Source organism: Puma concolor, chromosome B2 (assembly GCF_028749965.1).
Source record: "Puma concolor isolate L17-30 chromosome B2, mPumCon1.1.hap2, whole genome shotgun sequence".
In the NCBI taxonomy this organism is placed as follows: domain Eukaryota; kingdom Metazoa; phylum Chordata; class Mammalia; order Carnivora; family Felidae; genus Puma; species Puma concolor.
In genome coordinates this window covers 1,081,590-1,099,145 of record NC_141671.1, presented here as the reverse complement: position 1 = coordinate 1,099,145, position 17,556 = coordinate 1,081,590, and positions in this window count along the sequence as shown.

Genomic DNA, 17,556 nt, shown 5'->3' with positions numbered 1-17,556 from the left:
GGTAAATTCCTAGCAGTGCTATTGCTGGGTCATAGGGTAGGTCTATTTTTAATTTTCTGAGGAACCTCCACACTGCTTTCCAGAGCAGCTGCACCAATTTGCATTCCCACCAACAGTGCAAGAGGGTTCCCGTTTCTCCACATCCTCTCCAGCATCTATAGTCTCCTGATTTGTTCATTTTGGCCACTCTGACTGGCGTGAGGTGATACCTGAGTGTGGTTTTGATTTGTATTTCCCTGATAAGGAGCGACGCTGAACATCTTTTCATGTGCCTGTTGGCCATCCGGATGTCTTCTTTAGAGAAGTGTCTATTCATGTTTTCTGCCCATTTCTTCACTGGGTTATTTGTTTTTCGGGTGTGGAGTTTGGTGAGCTCTTTATAGATTTTGGATACTAGCCCTTTGTCTGATATGTCATTTGCAAATATCTTTTCCCATTCCGTTGGTTGCCTTTTAGTTTTGTTGGTTGTTTCCTTTGCTGTGCAGAAGCTTTTTATCTTCATAAGGTCCCAGTAATTCACTTTTGCTTTTAATTCCCTTGCCTTTGGGGATGTGTCGAGTAAGAGATTGCTACGGCTGAGGTCAGAGAGGTCTTTTCCTGCTTTCTCCTCTAAGGTTTTGATGGTTTCCTGTCTCACATTCAGGTCCTTTATCCATTTTGAGTTTATTTTTGTGAATGGTGTGAGGAAGTGGTCTAGTTTCAACCTTCTGCATGTTGCTGTGCAGTTCTCCCAGCACCATTTGTTAAAGAGACTGTCTTTTTTCCATTGGATGTTCTTTCCTGCTTTGTCAAAGATGAGTTGGCCATACGTTTGTGGGTCTAGTTCTGGGGTTTCTATTCTATTCCATTGGTCTATGTGTCTGTTTTTGTGCCAATACCATGCTGTCTTGATGATGACAGCTTTGTAGTAGAGGCTAAATTCTGGGATTGTGATGCCTCCTGCTTTGGTCTTCTTCTTCAAAATTGCTTTGGCTATTCGGGGCCTTTTGTGGTTCCATATGAATTTTAGGATTGCTTGTTCTAGTTTCGAGAAGAATGCTGGTGCAATTTTGATTGGGATTGCATTGAATGTGTAGATAGCTTTGGGTAGTATTGACATTTTGACAATATTTATTCTTCCAATCCATGAGCAGGGAATGTCTTTCCATTTCTTTAAATCTTCTTCAATTACCTTCATAAGCTTTCTATAGCTTTCAGCATACAGATCCTTTACATCTTTGGTTAGATTTATTCCTAGGTATTTTATGCTTCTTGGTGCAATTGTGAATGGGATCAGTTTCTTTATTTGTCTTTCTGTTGCTTCATTGTTAGTGTATAAGAATGCAACTGATTTCTGTACATTGATTTTGTATCCTGCAACTTTGCTGAATTCATGTATCAGTTCTAGCAGACTTTTGGTGGAGTCTATCGGATTTTCCATGTATAATATCATGTCATCTGCAAAAAACGAAAGCTTGACTTCATCTTTGCCAATTTTGATGCCTTTGATTTCCTGTTGTTGTCTGATTGCTGATGCTAGAACTTCCAGCACTATGTTAAACAGCAGCGGTGAGAGTGGGCATCCCTGTTGTGTTACTGATTTCAGGGAAAAAGCTCTCAGTTTTTCCCCATTGAGGATGATGTTAGCTGTGGGCTTTTCATAAATGGCTTTTATGATGTTTAAGTATGTTCCTTCTATCCCGACTTTCTCAAGGGTTTTTATTAAGAAAGGGTGCTGGATTTTGTCAAAGGCCTTTTCTGCATCGATTGACAGGATCATATGGTTCTTCTCTCTTTTTTTGTTAATGTGATGTATCACGTTGATTGATTTGCGAATGTTGAACCAGCCCTGCATCCCAGGAATGAATCCCACTTGATCATGGTGAATAATTCTTTTTATATGCCGTTGAATTCGATTTGCTAGTATCTTATTGAGAATTTTTGCATCCATATTCATCAGGGATATTGGCCTGTAGTTCTCTTTTTTTACTGGGTCTCTGTCTGGTTTAGGAATCAAAGTAATACAGGCTTCATAGAATGAGTCTGGAAGTTTTCCTTCCCTTTCTATTTCTTGGAATAGCTTGAGAAGGATAGGTATTATCTCTGCTTTAAACGTCTGATAGAACTCCCCTGGGAAGCCATCTGGTCCTGGACTCTTATTTGTTGGGAGATTTTTGATAACCGATTCAATTTCTTCGCTGGTGATGGGTCTGTTCAAGCTTTCTATTTCCTCCTGATTGAGTTTTGGAAGAGTGTGGGTGTTCAGGAATTTGTCCATTTCTTCCAGGTTGTCCAATTTGTTGGCATATAATTTTTCATAGTATTCCCTGATAATTGTTTGTATCTCTGAGGGATTGGTTGTAATAATTCCATTTTCATTCATGATTTTATCTATTTGGGTCATCTCCCTTTTCTTTTTGAGAAGCCTGGCTAGAGGTTTGTCAATTGTGTTTATTTTTTCAAAAAACCAACTCTGGGTTTCGTTGATCTGCTCTACAGTTTTTTTAGATTCTATATTGTTTATTTCTGCTCTGATCTTTATTATTTCTCTTCTTCTGCTGGGTTTAGGCTGCCTTTGCTGTTCTGCTTCTAGTTCCTTTAGGTGTGCTGTTAGATTTTGTATTTGGGATTTTTCTTGTTTCTTGAGATAGGCCTGGATTGCAATGTATTTTCCTCTCAGGACTGCCTTCACTGCGTCCCAAAGCGTTTGGATTGTTGTACTTTCATTTTCGTTTGTTTCCATATATTTTTAAATTTCTTCTCTAATTGCCTGTTTGACGCACTCATTCGTTAGTAGGGTGTTCTTTAACCTCCATGCTTTTGGAGGTTTTCCAGACTTTTTTCTGTGGTTGATTTCAAGCTTCATAGCATTGTGGTCTGAAAGTATGCATGGTATAATTTCAATTCTTGTAAACTTATGAAGGGCTGTTTTGTGACCCAGTATATGATCTATCTTGGAGAATGTCCATGTGCACTCGAGAAGAAAGTATATTCTGTTGCTTTGGGATGCAGAATTCTAAATATATCTGTCAAGTCCATCTGATCCATTGTCTCATTCAGGGCCCTTGTTTCTTTATTGACCGTGTGTCTAGATGATCTATCCATTTCTGTAAGTGGGGTGTTAAAGTCCCCTGCAATTACCACATTCTTATCAATAAGGTTGCTTATGTTTATGAGTAATTGTTTTATATATTTGGGCGCTCCAGTATTCGGCGCATAGACATTCATAATTGTTAGCTCTTCCTGATGGATAGACCCTGTCACTATTATATAATGTCCTTCTTCATCTCTTGTTACAGCCTTTAATTTAAAGTCTAGTTTGTCTGATATAAGTATGGCTACTCCAGCTTTCTTTTGGCTTCCAGTAGCATGATAAATAGTTCTCCATCCCCTCACTCTCAATCTAAAGGTGTCCTCAGGTCTAAAATGAGTCTCTTGTAGACAGCAAATAGATGGGTCTTGTTTTTTTTTATCCATTCTGATACCCTATGTCTTTTGGTTGGCGCATTTAATCCGTTTACATTCAGTGTTATTATAGAAAGATATGGGTTTAGAGTCATTGTGATGTCTGTATGTTTTATGCTTGTAGTGATGTCTCTGGTACTTTGTCTCACAGGGTCCCCCTTAGGATCTCTTGTAGGGCTGGTTTAGTGGTGACAAATTCCTTCAGTTTTTGTTTGTTTGGGAAGACCTTTATCTCTCCTTCTATTCTAAATGAGAGACTTGCTGGATAAAGGATTCTCGACTGCATATTTTTCTGTCTAGCACACTGAAAATCTCGTGCCAATTCTTTCTGGCCTGCCAAGTTTCAAAAGAGAGATCAGTCACGAGTCTTATAGGTCTCCCTTTATATGTGAGGGCACGTTTACCCCTTGCTGCTTTCAGAATTTTCTCTTTATCCTTGTATTTTGCCAGTTTCACTATGATATGTCGTGCAGAAGATCGATTCAAGTTACGTCTGAAGGGAGTTCTCTGTGCCTCTTGGATTTCAATGCCTTTTTCCTTCCCCAGTTCAGGGAAGTTCTCAGCTATGATTTCTTCAAGTACCCCTTCAGCACCTTTCCCTCTCTCTTCCTCCTCTGGGATACCAATTATGCGTATATTATTTCTTTTTAGTGTATCACTTTGTTCTCTAATTTTCCCCTCATACTCCTGGATTTTTTTTAACTCTCTTTTTCTCAGCTTCCTCTTTTTCCATAACTTTATCTTCTAGTTCACCTATTCTCTCCTCTGCCTCTTCAATCCGAGCCGTGGTGGTTTCCATTTTGTTTTGCATTTCGCTTAAAGCATTTTTCAGCTCCTCATGACTGTTCCTTAGTCCCTTTATCTCTGTAGCAAGAGATTCTCTACTGTCCTGTATAATGTTTTCAAGCCCAGCGATTAATTTTATGACTAGTATTCTAAATTCACTTTCTGTTATATTATTTAAATCCTTTTTGATCAGTTCATTAGCTGTTGTTATTTCCTGGAGATTCTTCTGAGGGGAATTCTTCTGTTTGGTCATTTTGGATAGTCTCTGGAGTGGTGCGGACCTGCAGGGCACTTCCCCTGTGCTGTGGTGTATAACTGGAGTTTGTGGGCGGGGCCGCAGTCAGTCCTGATGTCTGCCCCCAGCCCACTGCTGGGGCCACAGCCAGACTCGTGTGTGCCTTCTCTTCCCCTCTCCTAGGGGCGGGATTCACTGTGGGGTGGCGTGGCCCGTCTGGGCTACTTGCACACTGCCAGGCTTGTGATGCTGGGGATCTGGCGTCTTAGCTGGGGTGGGTAGGCAAGGTGCACAGGGGCAGGAGGGGCAGGCTTAGCTCGCTTCTCTTTAGGTGATCCACTTCAGGAGGGGCCCTGTGGCAGCGGGAGGGAGTCAGATCCGCTGCCGGAGGTTTGGCTTCGCAGAAGCGCAGAGTTGGGTGTTTGCGCGGAGCCAGCAAGTTCCCTGGCAGGAACTGGTTCTCTTTGGGATTTTGGCTGGGGGATGGGCGGGGGAGATGGTGCTGGCGAGTGCCTTTGTTCCCCACCAAACTGAGCTCTGTCGTCAGGGGGCTCAGCAGCTCTCCTTCCCTTTGTCCTCCAGCCTTCCCGCTTTCCGAGCAGAGCTGTTAACTTATGACCTCCCAGATGCTAAGTCGCGCTTGCTGTCAGAACACAGTCCGTCAGGCCCCTCCGCTTTTTGCAAGCCAGACTCGGGGGCTCTGCTTGGCCGGCGAGCCGCCCCTCCGCCCCGGCTCCCTCCCGCCAGTCCGTGGAGCGCGCACCGCCTCGCCGCCCTTCCTACCCTCTTCCGTGGGCCTCTCGTCTGCGCTTGGCTCCGGCGACTCCGTTCTGCTAATCCTCTGGCGGTTTTCTGGGTTATTTAGGCAGGTGTAGGTGGAATCTAAGTGATCAGCAGGACGCTCGGTGAGCCCAGCGTCCTCCTACGCGACCATCTTCCGGAATTCCTCACTGGTGTTATTTTGATAAGGATTGCTTTGAATGTGTAGGCTGCTTTGGGTAGTATCGACATTTTAACAATATTTGTTCCTCCAATCCATGAGTGTGGTATGGTTTTCCATTTCTTTGTGTCTTATTCAATATTTTAAATAAGTTTCTATAATTTCAGCATACAGATCTTTACCCCTTTTGTTGGGTTTATTCCTAGGTATCTTATTGTTTTTAGTGCAAATGTAAACAGAATTGGTTCTGTGATATACTAATACAGTCACGTATATATGTCAAAACCTACCTAATGTATAAAGTTCAGTTTGTTTCAAATTCCATAAAATGTGTCATCTATTATATGTGCTTTTGGCACTTTCCTTATTCCACTATTTCGCGTTTTGACACTAAGATTATCCAATATTATTTGTGTAGCTGTGGTTCATTTGTTTTCACTACTTTCTAATATTCCATTGTGTGAATATATTATAATTAATTTGTCTCTTCACTTGCTGATGGCCATTTTTGATGATGAAAGTTTGTGACTCATATGAAAGACATTAGGATGAACATTTTGTTTGTGACTCTTGGGGTATGTATGCAAGAAAGTCTTTTGGATGTATGCCTAGGACAGGAATTGCTGGTCATGGAATAAGCAAACTTCACAGATGTTGTAACCCAAACAGTTCTTTCAATTTACTCTACCCTAGTTTTGTATAAATTATTCCACTGATCTACATTTTCTGTGGCACTTGGTCTTGCAGACTTTTAAATAATTGCTGACTGAAAGATCATAAATGCTATTGAGTTGCGACCTTGGTTTTTGTTTCCCTAATAACGAATAATTGAATATATCCTCATATACTTACTGCCATGTATACTTGTCTTTCTATGAAAAGCACATCTGTAGGTTCTGACAAGAGGTCTATGGCATTGCTTCTCTGTTTTTATCATTAATGTATAGGGGTCTTTATAATTGCTTTTAACTCTCTGTTGGTTGTGTGGTCTGGAATATTTTCTCTCAGTTTGTTACTTGGCATTTTACTTAAAAATGGGTCTCGTGGTGGCCAAACTTCTAAATTTAATATGGAAGAAACTTTTAATTCATCTTTAAGAAATTTTTCTCAAAGTGAGAATGACCTTAACCTATATATTTTTCCTAAAAATTTTAATGTCATACCCTAAATACACCTGGAATTAGATTATGTGTATGGGTGAGTGTAAGCATTCAAATTTGTTTTTCATTTTTGTAACCAAAGTTTAGTTTAATTCATTGAAATATTTTTTTCTTTGTCCAAGGATGTCATTATACCTCTTAATTATATCAAAGTCCTGCATGTGTATGTATGTGTGTGTGCACGCGCGTGTGCACATATGTGAGGGTGCTGATATATTTCTGGGCCTTCAGTTCTCCTTTAGTGCTCAGTGAGTCTGTTACTGAAACAATGCCACCTACTGTCTGTTATTGTATATTTATTATAAATCTTGATATCTGGTAGGGCAAAAAATTCCTCCTTGATAATCTTCTTCTTGCCATTTTTAAGTTGAAGTATAATTGATATGTATTAATTTCAGGTCCACACAAAATTATTTAATACTTGTAAATATTGGGAGATGACGATCGCCACAATAAGTATAGTGAACATCCATAGTTACAAATTAATTTTTATTTCTTGTGATGAGGACTTTTAAGATCTACTTCTGAGCAAGTATCAAATATGCAATATAGTATTATTAACTATAGTCACAGTTTTGCAACTTAGATTGCAATGAGTTAATTGCTATTTAATGGTTTTTGACCCTCTTCACTTATTTCACCCACCCCCATGTTTCTTTATGAATACTTATGTCTTGGCTATATTGGTAAATAATGCTGTAATGAACATGGGGTGCATATATCTTTTCAAATTAGTGTTTTCATTTTCTTTAGATAAATTACCAGTGTATTTTTCTGAGTAACCTCCAAACTGTCTTCCATGGTGGCTTTGACAATTTACATTCCCACCAATAGTGCTTAAGCATTTTTCACAGCTGAGAAGCACGGTGTTCACTCACAAGGTCCTAATTTCCCAAAAGTAGAAGTCGCTGGCTGAGAAGGTCTCTTTTGGTGCTGAGCCCTTCCACTATGGAATAGGTGTGACCTGAGGAGTAAAAGGAAGCTGTTCCTCAGGGTGTCAATCTTGAATTGGTCTCTGATTTGATGGTGTGCTGGACTTCTCTGCTGGACTGCCAGAGTGCACAAGGCACTGTCATCTGTTGGTTGTGTCACACTCAGTGTTCTTTGGGGGAATATGGTAGAAAGTTCCTATTTTGCTGATGTCATGTTTCTGATTCTCAATATTTGAAATTTCCACTATATTCTTTCATTTGTGAGTTTCAGTGCTCTAGTAAGTGATAACTTGTCTTAAGAAACATAGTTGAAAGTCTCCTTTCTCATAAGGCCAGTAGAAACCTCTGCATGCACCATGTCTCCAGACCATAGAGTTCTGAATGTCTTCAGTTCTAGTGGAAGTAGCATCAGTCTCATTTAACAAGCAGACCAGAGCACATCTAGTTACGACTTGCCACCCTCTGATTAAAGTCCAAACACTGTGTACTGCAGGAAAGGAGAGCCTCTGCAGAGGACTGAGCAGAGGGATAAATCAGCCAAAAGAGCACCAGAGGGCATGAAGCGCACATCAGAGACACTCCTTGAAGTACCAGGTTCAGGACACTATATGACCTCTTCTTCATAAAGATATTACTCTCAGGAGTTGGAAAAGGAACAAGCTTTCTAACACAGAGAAGTATACAGAGATCTAGATATATTGCCAATATGGAGGAATTCACCCCCAAGGAAAGAACAAGAAAGGTCATACACAGAGATCTAATCAAAACAGATATGAGTAATATGCCTGATGGAAAACTCAAATCAGCAATCATAAGGATATTCTCTGGACTTGAGAAAAGGATGGAATATTTCAGGGATACTATACCACAGAGATAAAAGAATTAAAAAAAACAACCAAAAGTGAAAAAAAGAATAACTGAGCTTCAAAACTGTCTTGATGTAATGACCACAAGGATGGAAGAAACAGTGGAATGAATAAATGATATAGAAGATATAATTATGGAAGATAATGAAACTGAAAAGAAGAAGGAAAGTAAAATATTAGATCATGAATGTAGAATTACGGAACTCAATGATTCCATAAACCATAATAACATTCATGTCATAGGAGCCTCAGAAGAAGAAGAGAAAATACAGGAGCAGAGAAAACTACTTTAATGTCGGGATAGAAACAGATGGCCACATTCAGAAAGGGCAGATTAGTCCCATCAAAATCAACACAAGTAGGCCAACACCAAGATATAGTTAAACTTAAAAAATATTGCAATAAAGTAAAAATCCTAAATGCAGCAAGACAAAAGAATTCCATAACTTATATGGGAAGACCCATGAGGCTGGTTGAATATCTCTTAATACAAACTTGGCAGGTCAGAATGGAATAGGTTGATATGTTCAGTGTGCCTAATGGGGAAAAATGTGCAGCCAAGAATACTCTATCAAGCAAGGCTATCATTCAGAACAGAAAATGACAAGTAATACAGTTAAGAAATGGGCTGAGAGAAGAATAGACACTTTTCCAAAGAAGACATCCAGATGGCTAACAGACACATGAAAAGATACTCAACATCATTCATCATCAGAGAAATACAAATCCAAACCACAATGAGATAACACCTCACACCTGTCAGAATAGCTAAAATGAACAACAAAGGAACCAATAGGTATTTGTGAGAATGTAAAGAAACCCACTTACACTGTTATGACAATGCAAACTGGTGCAGCCCAATTGGAACAGTATAAAATTTCCTCAAAAAGTGAAAAATAGAACTACCCTACAATACAATGCCTATACTACTACGTTTTTACACAAAGGAATTAAAGATACTGACTATAAAGAACACATGAACCCTGATGTTTCTGGTAGCATAATATGTAATAGCCAAATTATGGAATGAGCCCAAATGTCCATAAACTGATGAATGGATAAAATGTTGTATATACATATAAGATGGGGTATTAATCAAGAAAAAGAATGAAATCTTGCAATTTGCAATGATGTGGATGGAGCTAGAGTGTATTATACTAGGCAAAATAAGTCAGCCATAGAAAAGGAAATACCACACACTTTCACTCATATGTAGAATTTAAAAAACAAAACAGACCGCGTCCTGCTGATCACTTAGATTCCACCTACACCTGCCTAAATAACCCAGAAAACCACTAGAAGACTAGCAGAACAGTGTCTCTGGAGCCAAGCGCAGATGAGAGGCCCACGGAAGAGGGTTGGAAGGGGGCAAGGCGGTGCGTGCTACACGGCCTGGCAGGAGGGAGCCCGAGCAGAGGGGCGGCCCGCTGGCCAAGCAGAGACCCCGAGTCTGGCTTGCAAAAGCAGAGGGGCCGGATGGAGTGTGTTCATACAGTGAGCGGACTCAACATCTGGAAGGTTATAAGTTAACAGCTCTGCTCAGAGAGTGGGAAGGCTGGAGGACAATGGGAGGGAGAGTTGCTGAGCCCTGGGATGACAGAGGTCAGTTTGGCAGGGAACAAAGGTGCTCGCCAGCACCATTTCCCTCGCCCATCCCCCAGCCCAAACCCAAAGGGAACCAGCTCCCGCCAGGGAACTTGCTTGCACCGCACAAACACCCAACACTGTGCTTCTGTGGATCCACACCTCCGGCGGCGGGTCTGACTCCCTCCCGCTGCCACAGGGCCCCTCCCAAAGCAGATCACGAAAGGAGAAGCGAGCTGAGCCTGTCCCTCCCACCCCTGTGCACCTTGCCTATCCACCCCAGCTAATACGCCAGATCCCCAGCACCACAAGCCTGGCAGTGTGCAAGTAGCCCAGACGGGCCATGCCACCCCACCCCATAGTGAATTCCGCCCCTAGGAGAGGGAAAGACAAGGCACACCAGTTTGACTGTGGCCCCAGCGGTGGGCTGGGGGCAGACATCAGGTCTGACTAGGGCCCACCCACCAACGCCAGTTATTCAAGACAGCACAGGGGAAGTGCCCTGCAGTTCCGCACCACTCCAGGAACTATCCAAAATGACCAAATGGAAGATTTCCCCTCAAAAGAATCTCCAGCAAATAACAACAGCTAACGAACTGATCAAAAAGGATTTAAACAATATAACAGAAAGTGAATTTAGAATAATAGTCATAAAATTAATCGCTGAGTTTGAAAACAGTATACAGGACAGCAGGGAATCTCTTGCTACAGAGATCAAGGGACTAAGAAATAGTCAGGAGGAGCTGAAAAATGCTTTAAATGAGATGCAAAATAAAATGGAAACGACCACGGCTCAGATTGAAGAGGCAGAGGAGAGAATAGGTGAACTAGAAGATAAAATTATGGAAAAAGAAGAAGCTGAGAAAAAGAGAGATAAAAGAATCCAGGAGTATGAGGGGAAAATTAGAGAACTAAGTGATGCACTAGAGAGAAACAATATACACATAATTGGTATTCCAAAGGAGGAAGAGAGAGGGAAACGTGTACTTCAAGAAATAATAGCTGAGAACTTCCCTGATCCGGGAAGGAAAAAGGCATTGAAATCCAAGAGGCACAGAGAACTCCCTTCAGTTGTAACTTGAATCGATCTTCTGCATGACATATCATAGTGAAACTGGAAAAATACAAGGATAAAGAGAAAATTCTGAAAGCAGCAAGGGGTTAAACGTGCTCTAACATATAAAGAGAGACCTATAAGACTCATGACCGATCTCTCTTCTGAAACTTGGCAGGCCAGAAAGGAATGGCAGGAGATCTTCAATGTGCTGAACAGGAAAAATATGCAGCCGAGAATCCTTTATCCAGCAAGACTGTCATTTAGAATAGAAGTAGAGATAAAGGTCTTCCCAAACAAACAAAAACTGAAGGAATTCGTCACCACTAAACCAGCCCTACAAGAGATCCTAAGGGGGATCCTGTGAGACAAAGTACCAGAGACAACGCTACAAGCATGAAACCTATGGACATCACAATGACTCTAAACCCATATCTTTCTGTAATAACAATGAATGTAAATGGATTAAATGCGCCAACCAAAAGACATAGGGTATCAGAATGGATAAAAAAAAACAAGACCCATCTATTTACTGTCTACAAGAGACTCATTTTAGACCTGAGGACACCTTCAGTTTGAGAGTGACGGGATGGAGAACTATTTATCATGCCACTGGAAGTCAAAACAAAACTGGAGTAGCCATACTTATATCAGACAAACTAGACTTTAAATTAAAGGCTGTAACAAGAGATGAAGAAGGACATTATATAATAGTGACAGGGTCTATCCATCAGGAAGAGCTAACAATTATAAATGTCTATGCGCCGAATACAGGAGCCCCCAAATATATAAAACAATTACTCACAAACATAAGCAACCTTATTGACAAGAATGTAGTAATTGCAGGGGACTTTAACACCCCACTTACAGAAACGGATAGATCAACTAGACACACGGTCAATAAAGAAAAAAGGGCCCTGAATGAGACATTGGATCAGATGGACTTGACAGATATATTTAGAATTCTGCATCCCAAAGCAACAGAATATACTTTCTTCTCAAGTGCACATGGAACATTCTCCAAGATAGATCACATACTCGGTCACAAAGCAGCCCTTCATAAGTATACAAGAATTGAAATCATACCATGCATACTTTCAGACCACAATGCTATGAAGCTTGAAATCAACCACAGGAAAAAGTCTGGAAAACCTCTAAAAGCATGGAGGTTAAAGAACACCCTACTAAAGAATGAGTGGGTCAACCAGGCAATTAGAGAAGAAATTAAAAAATATATGGAAACAAACGAAAATGAAAATACAACAATCCAAACGCTTTGGGATGCACCGAAAGCAGTCCTGAGAGGAAAATACATTGCAATCCAGGCCTATCTCAAGAAACAAGAAAAATCCCAAGTACAAAATCTAACAGCGCACCTAAAGGAAATAGAAGCAGAACAGCAAACACAGCCTAAACCCAGCAGAAGAAGAGAAATAATAAAGACCAGAGCAGAAATAAACAATATACAATATAAAAAAACTGTAGAGCAGATCAACGAAACCCAGAGTTGGTTTTTTGAAAAAATAAACACAATTGACAAACCTCTAGCCAGGCTTCTCAAAAAGAAAAGGGAGATGACCCAAATAGATAAAATCATGAATGAAAATGGAATTATTACAACCAATCCCTCAGAGATACAAACAATTATCAGGGAATACTATGAAAAATTATATGCCAACAAATTGGACAACCTGGAAGAAATGGGCAAATTCTTAAACACCCACACACTTCCAAAACTCAATCAGAAGGAAATAGAAAGCTTGAACAGACCCATAACCAGCGAAGAAGTTGAATCAGTTATCAAAAATCTCCCAACAAATAAGAGTCCAGGACCAGATGGCTTCCCAGGGGAGTTCTACCAGACATTTAAAGCAGAAATAATACCTATCCTTCTCAAGCTATTCCAAGAAATAGAAAGGGAAGGAAAACTTCCAGACTCATTCTATGAAGCCAGTATTACTTTGATTCCTAAACCAGACAGAGACCCAGTAAAAAAAAGAGAACTACAGGCCAATATCCCCGATGAATATGGATGCAAAAATTCTCAATAAAATACTAGCAAATCGAATTCAACAGCATATAAAAAGAATTATTCACCATGGTCAAGTGGGATTCATTCCTGGGATGCAGGGCTGGTTCAACATTTGCAAATCAATCCACGTGATACATCACATTAATGAAAGAAAAGAGAGGAACCATATGATCCTGTCTATCGATGCAGAAAAGGCATTTGACAAAATTCAGCACCCTTTCTTAATAAAAACCCTCGAGAAAGTCGAGATAGAAGGAACATACTTAAATATCATAAAAACCATTTATGAAAAGCCCACAGCTAACATCATCCTCAATGAGGAAAGACAGAGCTTTTCCCCTGATATCAGGAACACGACAGGGATGTCCACTCTCACCGTTGTTGTTTAACATAGTGTTGGAAGTTCTAGCATCAGCAATCAGACAACAAAAGGAAATCAAAGCCAGTAAAATTTGCAAAGATGAAGTCAAGCTTTCTTTTTTTGCAGATGACATGATATTATACATGGAAAATCCAATAGACTCCACCAGAAGTCTGCTAGAATTGATACATGAATTCAGCAAAGTTGCAGGATACAAAATCAATGTACAGAAATCAGTTGCATTCTTATACACTAATAATGAAGCAACAGAAAGGAAAATAAATAAACTGATCCCATTCACAATTGCACCAAGAAGCATAAAACACCTAGGAATAAATCTAACCAAAGATGTAAAAGGTCTGAATGCTGAAAACTATAGAAAGCTCATGAAGGAAATTGAAGAAGATATAAAGAAATGGTAAAACATTCCATGCTCATGGATTGGAAGAATAAATGTTGTCAAAATGTCACTACTACCCAAAGCTATCTACACATTCAATGCAATCCCAGTCAAAATTGCACCAGCATTCTTCTTGAAACTAGAACAAGCAATCCTAAAATTCGTATGGAACCACAAAAGGCCCCGAATAGGCAAAGTAAATTTGAAGAAGATCAAAGCAGGAGGCATCACAATCCCAGAATTTAGCCTCCACTACAAAGCTGTAATCATCAAGACAGCATGATATTGGCACAAAAACAGACACATAGACCAATGGAATAGAATAGAAACCCCAGAACTAGACCCACAAACGTATGCCAACTAATCTTTGACAAAGCAGGAAAGAACATCCAATGGAAAAAAGACAGTCTCTTTAACAAATGGTGCTGGGAGAACTGGACAGCAACATGCAGAAGTTTGAAACTAGACCTCTTTCTCACACCATTCACTAAAATAAACTCAAAATGGATAAAGGACCTGAAAGTGAAACAGGAAACCATCAAAACCCTAGAGGAGAAGAGAAAGCAGGAAAAGACCTCTCTGACCTCAGTCGTAGCAATTTCTTACTTGATACATCCCCAAAGGCAAGGGAATTAAAAGCAAAAGTGAATTACTGGGACCTTATGAAGATAAAAAGCTTCTGCACAGCAAAGGAAACAACCAACAAAACTAAAAGGCAACCAACGGAATGGGAAAAGATATTTGCAAATGACATATCGGACAAAGGGCTAGTATCCAAAATCCATAAAGAGCTCACCAAACTCCACACCCGAAAAACAAATAATCCAGTGAAGAAATGGGCAGAAAACATGAATAGACACTTCTCTAAAGAAGACATCCGGATGGCCAACAGGCGCATGAAAAGATGCTCAACGTCGCTCCTTATCAGGGAAATCCAAATCAAAACCACACTCAGATATCACCTCACGCCAGTCAGAGTGGCCAAAATGAACAAATCAGGAGACTATAGATACTGGAGAGGATGTGGAAAAATGGGAACCCTTTTGCACTGTTGGTGGGAATACAAATTGGTGCAGCCACTCTGGAAAACAGTGTGGAGGTTCCTCAAAAAATTAAAAAATATATCTATCCTATGACCCAGCAATAGCACTGCTAGGAATTTACCCAATGGATACAGGAGTACTGATGCATAGGGACACTTGTACCCCAATGTTTATAGTAGCACTCTCAACAATAGCCAAATTATGGAAAGAGCCTAAATGTCCATCAACTGATGAATGGGTAAAGAAATTGTGGTTTACATACACAATGGAGTACTACAGGGCAATAAGAAAGAATGAAATATGGCCCTTTGTAGCAACGTGGATGGAACTGGAGAGTGTTATGCTAAGTGAAATAAGCTATACAGAGAAATACAGATACCATATGTTTTCACCCTTATGTGGATCTTGAGAAACTTAACAGAAACCCATGGGGGAGGGGAAGGAAAAAAAAGAGGTTAGAGTGGAAGAGAGCTAAAGCATAAGAGACTCTTAAAAACTGAGAACAAACTGAGGGTTGATGGGGGGTGGGAGGGAGGGGAGGGTGGGTGATGGTTATTGAGGAGGGCACCTTTTGGGATGAGCACTGGGTGTTGTATGAAACCAATTTGACAATAAATTTCATATATTGAAAAAAACCAAAAACAAAACAGCTGGCTATATGGGAAGGAAAATAAAAGAGAGAAGGAAGCAAAACATTAGAGACTTTCAACAATAGAGAACAAACTGAGGTTGATGAAGGGAGATGGGGGGATGGGCTAAATGAGTGATTAGTATTAAGAAGGGTATTTGCTATGATGAGCATTGGATGTTATATGTAAGAGATGAATCACTAAATTCTACTACTGAAATTAGTATTACACTATATGTCAACTCTCTAGAATTTAAATAAAATTTAGAAAAAAAGAATGAAATATTGCCATTTGCATAAACTCATTGATAGTCATACTATAATAATAGGGGACTTTACACTCCACTTGCATCAATGGACACATAACCTAAGCAGAAATTCAACATGGAAACAATGGCTTTGAATGACACACTGTGCCAGATGGACTTAACAGATATAACCAGATCATTTCATCCTAAAGCAGCATAATATACATCCCTCTTGAGTGCACATGGAACATTCTGCAGAATAGATCACATACTGGGTAACAAATCAGGCCTCAGCAGATATAAAAAGATCGAGGTCATACCATGCATGTTTTCAGGTCGTAACATACGAAACTTGAAGTCAAACACAAGAAAATTTTGGAAAGCCCTCAAATATATGGAGTTTAAAGAACATCCTCTTAAGAAATGAATGGGTTCACCAGGAAATTAAAGAAGAAATAAAAAATACACAGAAGCAAATAAAAATGAAAACGCAACACTCCACGCCCTTTGGGATTCAGCAAAGACAGTCCTAAGAGGAAAGTACATTGCAATTCAGGCCTATCTCAAGAAGGAAGAAAGACCCCACTTACACAACCTAACCTTACATGTAAAGGACCTAGAAAGCAAACAGCAAAATAACCTAAAGCAAGCAGTTGAGGGGAAATAATGAAGAAATAAATTAGAGCAGAAATAAACAATATAGAAACAAGGAAACAAACAAACAAAAACCCCAGAGGAACATATCAATGAACCTAAGAGCTGGGTCTTTGAAAAAACACACAAAATTGGTAACTCCCTAGCCAGACTTGTCAAAAAGAAAAGAGAGAGGACCCAAATAGAAAATATCACAAATAACAGAGTGGTGCCTAGGTGGCTCAGTCAGTTAAGCATCCGACTTCGGCTTGAGTCATGATCTTGCAGTCCTGAGTTTGAGCCCTGTGTTGGGTTCTGTGCTGACATCTAGAAATCTCGACCCTGCTTCAGATTCTGTGTTTCCATCTCTCTCTGCCCCTCCCCCACTCATGTTCTGTCTGTCTGCCTCTCTCTGTTAAAAATAAATAAACATTAAAAAATTAAAAATAAAAAATCTCAAATGAAAGAGGAGAGAGATCTAACCAACCCCACAGAAATACTAGCAATTATAAGAGAATTCCCTCATATATGGAATTTAAGAAACAAAACAGATGAACATATAGGATGGGAAAAAAGAAAAAAAGAAAGAGGGAAACAAGCCATAAGAGACTGTTAACAACAGAGAACAAACTGAGGGTTGCTGGAGTGGAGATGGGTGTGGGATGGGCTAGTTGCTGATGGGTATTGAGGAGGGCACTTTTTATGATGAACACTGGGTGTTGTATATAAATGATGAATCACTGAATTCTACTCCTGAAGCCAACATTGCACTGTATGTTAACTAACTAAAATTGAAATGAAAAAAAATCTAGTCTGTCTGATATAAGTATAACTACTCCAGCCTTCTTTTTACATCCATTACCATGATATTGTTCTCCTTCCACTCTCTTTAAATCTGGGAGTGTCTTTAGGTCTAAGCAGCATTTCGGTGGGTCTTGTTTTTAATCTATTCTGATACTCTATGTCTTTTGATTGGAGCATTTAGCCCATTCACATGAAGAGTAATTGTTGATAGATGAGAATTTTGTGTCATTGTATTACCTAAAAATTCACTGTTTCTGGAGATTTTCTCTGTTCCTTTCTTGTGTTTATTGCTTTTTGGTCATTCCTTTGTTGGAGAAGTGAATAAAGTATGCCAAAGATGGTCAATAGGGCTAACATAAGCTCTTGTCTCTAGCTCAGAGAGATTCTGAGTTCTTCTTCCTTTGTT